Source organism: Saccoglossus kowalevskii, chromosome 15 (genome assembly GCF_978046115.1).
Source record: "Saccoglossus kowalevskii chromosome 15, keSacKowa6.1, whole genome shotgun sequence".
Classification (NCBI taxonomy): Eukaryota; Metazoa; Hemichordata; class Enteropneusta; family Harrimaniidae; genus Saccoglossus; species Saccoglossus kowalevskii.
The window spans coordinates 34808683-34815907 of record NC_140655.1 but is presented as its reverse complement, the minus strand read 5'-3'; positions in this window follow the sequence as shown (position 1 = coordinate 34815907).

Sequence of the window (7225 nt, the reverse complement as noted above, 5' to 3'; positions counted from 1 at the left end):
CATAAAACATAAAATAGTAACTATGGCATATGTAATCACACTATTATAACCCACCACATACCAACCAATAAAATATGGCATGAATGCTTGTTTTACCAGTCTGTATTTTCCATGAAACATAAAATGGTAACTATGGTATATGTAATCACACTATTATAACCTACCACATACAAACCAATAAAATATGGCATGAATGCTTGCTTTACCAGTCTGCATTTTCCATGAAACATAAAATGGTAACTATGATATATGTAATCACACTATTATAACCCACCACATACCAACCAATAAAATATGGCATGAATGTTTGTTTTACCAGTCTGTATTTTCAATGAAACATAAAATGGTAACTATGGTATATGTAATCACACTATTATAACCCACCTCATAACAACCAATAAAATATGGCATGAATGCTTGTTTTACCAGTCTGTATTTTCCATAAAACATAAAATAGTAACTATGGCATATGTAATCACACTATTATAACCCACCACATACCAACCAATAAAATATGGCATGAATGCTTGTTTTACCAGTCTGTATTTTCCATGAAACATAAAATGGTAACTATGGTATATGTAATCACACTATTATAACCTACCACATACAAACCAATAAAATATGGCATGAATGCTTGTTTTACCAGTCTGTATTTTCAATGAAACATAAAATGGTAACTATGGTATATGTAATCACACTATTATAACCCACCACATACCAACCAATAAAATATGGCATGAATGCTTGTTTTACCAGTCTGCATTTTCCATGAAACATAAAATGGTAACTATGATATATGTAATCACACTATTATAACCCACCACATACAAACCAATAAAATATGGCATGAATGCTTGTTTTACCAGTCTGTATTTTCCATGAAACATAAAATGGTAACTATGGTATATGTAATGACACTATTATAACCCACCACATACCAACCAATAAAATATGGTATGAATGCTTGTTTTACCAGTCTGTATTTTCCATAAAACATAAAATAGTAACTATGGCATATGTAATCACACTATTATAACCCACCACATACCAACCAATAAAATATGGCATGAATGCTTGTTTTACCAGTCTGTATTTTCCATAAAACATAAAATAGTAACTATGGCATATGTAGTCACACTATTATAACCCACCACATACCAACCAATAAAATATGGCATGAATGCTTGTTTTACCAGTCTGTATTTTCCATGAAACATAAAATGGTAACTATGGTATATGTAATCACACTATTATAACCTACCACATACAAACCAATAAAATATGGCATGAATGCTTGCTTTACCAGTCTGCATTTTCCATGAAACATAAAATGGTAACTATGATATATGTAATCACACTATTATAACCCACCACATACCAACCAATAAAATATGGCATGAATGCTTGTTTTACCAGTCTGTATTTTCCATGAAACATAAAATGGTAACTATGGTATATGTAATGACACTATTATAACCCACCACATACCAACCAATAAAATATGGTATGAATGCTTGTTTTACCAGTCTGTATTTTCCATAAAACATAAAATTGTAACTATGGTATATGTAATCACACTATTATAACCCACCACATACCAACCAATAAAATATGGCATGAATGTTTGTTTTACCAGTCTGTATTTTCAATAAAACATAAAATGGTAACTATGGTATATGTAATCACACTATTATAACCCACCTCATAACAACCAATAAAATATGGCATGAATGCTTGTTTTACCAGTCTGTATTTTCCATAAAACATAAAATGGTAACTATGGTATATGTAATCACACTATTATAACCCACCACATACCAACCAAAAAAATATGGCATGAATGCTTGTTTACCAGTCTGTATTTTCCATAAAACATTAAATGGTAACTATGGTATATGTAATCACACTATTATAACCCACCACATACCAACCAATAAAATATGGCATGAATGCTTGTTTTACCAGTCTGTATTTTCCATAACACATAAAATGGTAACTATGGTATATGTAATCACACAATTATAACCCACCACATACCAACCAATAAAATATGGCATGAATGCTTGTTTTACCAGTCTGTATTTTCAATGAAACATAAAATGGTAACTATGGTATATGTAATCACAATATTATAACCCACCACATACCAACCAATAAAATATGGTATGAATGCTTGTTTTACCAGTCTGTATTTTCCATAAAACATAAAATAGTAACTATGGCATATGTAATCACACTATTATAACCCACCACATACCAACCAATAAAATATGGCATGAATGCTTGTTTTACCAGTCTGTATTTTCCATGAAACATAAAATGGTAACTATGGTATAAGTAATCACACTATTATAACCCACCACATACAAACCAATAAAATATGGCATGAATGCTTGCTTTACCAGTCTGCATTTTCCATGAAACATAAAATGGTAACTATGATATATGTAATCACACTATTATAACCCACCACATACCAACCAATAAAATATGGCATGAATGCTTGTTTTACCAGTCTGTATTTTCCATGAAACATAAAATGGTAACTATGGTATATGTAATGACACTATTATAACCCACCACATACCAACCAATAAAATATGGTATGAATGCTTGTTTTACCAGTCTGTATTTTCCATAAAACATAAAATAGTAACTATGGCATATGTAATCACACTATTATAACCCACCACATACCAACCAATAAAATATGGCATGAATGCTTGTTTTACCAGTCTGTATTTTCCATAAAACATAAAATAGTAACTATGGCATATGTAATCACACTATTATAACCCACCACATACCAACCAATAAAATATGGCATGAATGCTTGTTTTACCAGTCTGTATTTTCCATGAAACATAAAATGGTAACTATGGTATATGTAATCACACTATTATAACCTACCACATACAAACCAATAAAATATGGCATGAATGCTTGCTTTACCAGTCTGCATTTTCCATGAAACATAAAATGGTAACTATGATATATGTAATCACACTATTATAACCCACCACATACCAACCAATAAAATATGGCATGAATGTTTGTTTTACCAGTCTGTATTTTCAATGAAACATAAAATGGTAACTATGGTATATGTAATCACACTATTATAACCCACCTCATAACAACCAATAAAATATGGCATGAATGCTTGTTTTACCAGTCTGTATTTTCCATAAAACATAAAATAGTAACTATGGCATATGTAATCACACTATTATAACCCACCACATACCAACCAATAAAATATGGCATGAATGCTTGTTTTACCAGTCTGTATTTTCCATGAAACATAAAATGGTAACTATGGTATATGTAATCACACTATTATAACCTACCACATACAAACCAATAAAATATGGCATGAATGCTTGTTTTACCAGTCTGTATTTTCAATGAAACATAAAATGGTAACTATGGTATATGTAATCACACTATTATAACCCACCACATACCAACCAATAAAATATGGCATGAATGCTTGTTTTACCAGTCTGCATTTTCCATGAAACATAAAATGGTAACTATGATATATGTAATCACACTATTATAACCCACCACATACAAACCAATAAAATATGGCATGAATGCTTGTTTTACCAGTCTGTATTTTCCATGAAACATAAAATGGTAACTATGGTATATGTAATGACACTATTATAACCCACCACATACCAACCAATAAAATATGGTATGAATGCTTGTTTTACCAGTCTGTATTTTCCATAAAACATAAAATAGTAACTATGGCATATGTAATCACACTATTATAACCCACCACATACCAACCAATAAAATATGGCATGAATGCTTGTTTTACCAGTCTGTATTTTCCATGAAACATAAAATGGTAACTATGGTATAAGTAATCACACTATTATAACCCACCACATACAAACCAATAAAATATGGCATGAATGCTTGCTTTACCAGTCTGCATTTTCCATGAAACATAAAATGGTAACTATGATATATGTAATCACACTATTATAACCCACCACATACCAACCAATAAAATATGGCATGAATGCTTGTTTTACCAGTCTGTATTTTCCATGAAACATAAAATGGTAACTATGGTATATGTAATGACACTATTATAACCCACCACATACCAACCAATAAAATATGGTATGAATGCTTGTTTTACCAGTCTGTATTTTCCATAAAACATAAAATAGTAACTATGGCATATGTAATCACACTATTATAACCCACCACATACCAACCAATAAAATATGGCATGAATGCTTGTTTTACCAGTCTGTATTTTCCATAAAACATAAAATAGTAACTATGGCATATGTAGTCACACTATTATAACCCACCACATACCAACCAATAAAATATGGCATGAATGCTTGTTTTACCAGTCTGTATTTTCCATGAAACATAAAATGGTAACTATGGTATATGTAATCACACTATTATAACCTACCACATACAAACCAATAAAATATGGCATGAATGCTTGCTTTACCAGTCTGCATTTTCCATGAAACATAAAATGGTAACTATGATATATGTAATCACACTATTATAACCCACCACATACCAACCAATAAAATATGGCATGAATGCTTGTTTTACCAGTCTGTATTTTCCATGAAACATAAAATGGTAACTATGGTATATGTAATGACACTATTATAACCCACCACATACCAACCAATAAAATATGGTATGAATGCTTGTTTTACCAGTCTGTATTTTCCATAAAACATAAAATTGTAACTATGGTATATGTAATCACACTATTATAACCCACCACATACCAACCAATAAAATATGGCATGAATGTTTGTTTTACCAGTCTGTATTTTCAATAAAACATAAAATGGTAACTATGGTATATGTAATCACACTATTATAACCCACCTCATAACAACCAATAAAATATGGCATGAATGCTTGTTTTACCAGTCTGTATTTTCCATAAAACATAAAATGGTAACTATGGTATATGTAATCACACTATTATAACCCACCACATACCAACCAAAAAAATATGGCATGAATGCTTGTTTACCATTCTGTATTTTCCATAAAACATTAAATGGTAACTATGGTATATGTAATCACACTATTATAACCCACCACATACCAACCAATAAAATATGGCATGAATGCTTGTTTTACCAGTCTGTATTTTCCATAACACATAAAATGGTAACTATGGTATATGTAATCACACAATTATAACCCACCACATACCAATCAATAAAATATGGCATGAATGCTTGTTTTACCAGTCTGTATTTTCAATGAAACATAAAATGGTAACTATGGTATATGTAATCACAATATTATAACTAACCACATACCAACCCAAAAAATATGGCATGAATGCTTGTTTACCAGTCTGTATTTTCCATAAAACATAAAATGGTAACTATGGTATATGTGATGACACTATTATAACCCACCACATACCAAGAAATAAAATATGGCATGAATGCTTGTTTTACCAGTCTGTATTTTCCATAAAACATAAAATGGTAACTATGGTATATGTAATCACACTATTATAACCTACCACATACCAACCAATAAAATATGGCATGAATGCTTGTTTTACCAGTCTGTATTTTCAATGAAACATAAAATGGTAACTATGGTATATGTAATCACACTATTATAACCCACCACATACCAACCATTAAAATATGGCATGAATTCTTGTTTTACCAGTCTGTATTTTCCATGAAACATAAAATGGTAACTATGGTATATGTAATCACACTATTATAACCTACCACATACCAACCATTAAAATATGGCATGAATGCTTGTTTTACCAGTCTGTATTTTCAATGAAACATAAAATGGTAACTATGGTATATGTAATCACACTATTATAACCTACCACATACCAACCAAAAAAATATGCCATGAATGCTTGTTTTACCAGTCTGTATTTTCAATGAAACATAAAATGGTAACTATGGTATATGTAATCACACTATTATAACCCACCACATACCATCCAAAAAAATATGGCATGAATGCTTGTTTACCAGTCTGTATTTTCCATAAAACATAAAATGGTAACTATGGTATATGTAATCACACTATTATAACCCACCACATACCAACCAATAAAATATGGCATGAATGCTTGTTTTACCAGTCTGTATTTTCAATGAAACATAAAATGGTAACTATGGTATATGTAATCACACTATTACAACCCACCACATACCAACCAATAAAATATGGCATGAATGTTTGTTTTACCAGTCTGTATTTTCAATGAAACATAAAATGGTAACTATAGTAAATGTAATCACACTATTATAACCCACCTCATAACAACCAATAAAATATGGCATGAATGCTTGTTTTACCAGTCTGTATTTTCAATGAAACATAAAATGGTAACTATAGTATATGTAATCACACTATTATAACCCACCTCATAACAACCAATAAAATATGGCATGAATGCTTGTTTTACCAGTCTCTATTTTCCATAAAACATAAAATGGTAACTATGGTATATGTGATGACACTATTATAACCCACCACATACCAAGAAATAAAATATGGCATGAATGCTTGTTTTACCAGTCTGTATTTTCCATAAAACATAAAATGGTAACTATGGTATATGTAATCACACTATTATAACCTACCACATACCAACCATTAAAATATGGCATGAATGCTTGTTTTACCAGTCTGTATTTTCAATGAAACATAAAATGGTAACTATGGTATATGTAATGACACTATTATAACCCACCACATACCAACCAAAAAAATATGCCATGAATGCTTGTTTTACCAGTCTGTATTTTCAATGAAACATAAAATGGCAACTATGGTATATGTAATCACACTATTATAACCCACCACATACAAACCAATAAAATATGGCATGAATGCTTGTTTTACCAGTCTGTATTTTCCATGAAACATAAAATGGTAACTATGATACAGTAACTGTATATGTAATCACCCTATTATAACCCACCACATACCAACCAATAAAATATGGCATGAATGCTTGTTTTACCAGTCTGTATTTTCCATAAAACATAAAATAGTAACTATGGCATATGTAATCACACTATTATAACCCACCACATACCAACCAATAAAATATGGCATGAATGCTTGTTTTACCAGTCTGTATTTTCCATAAAACATAAAATAGTAACTATGGCATATGTAATCACACTATTATAACCCACCACATACCAACCAA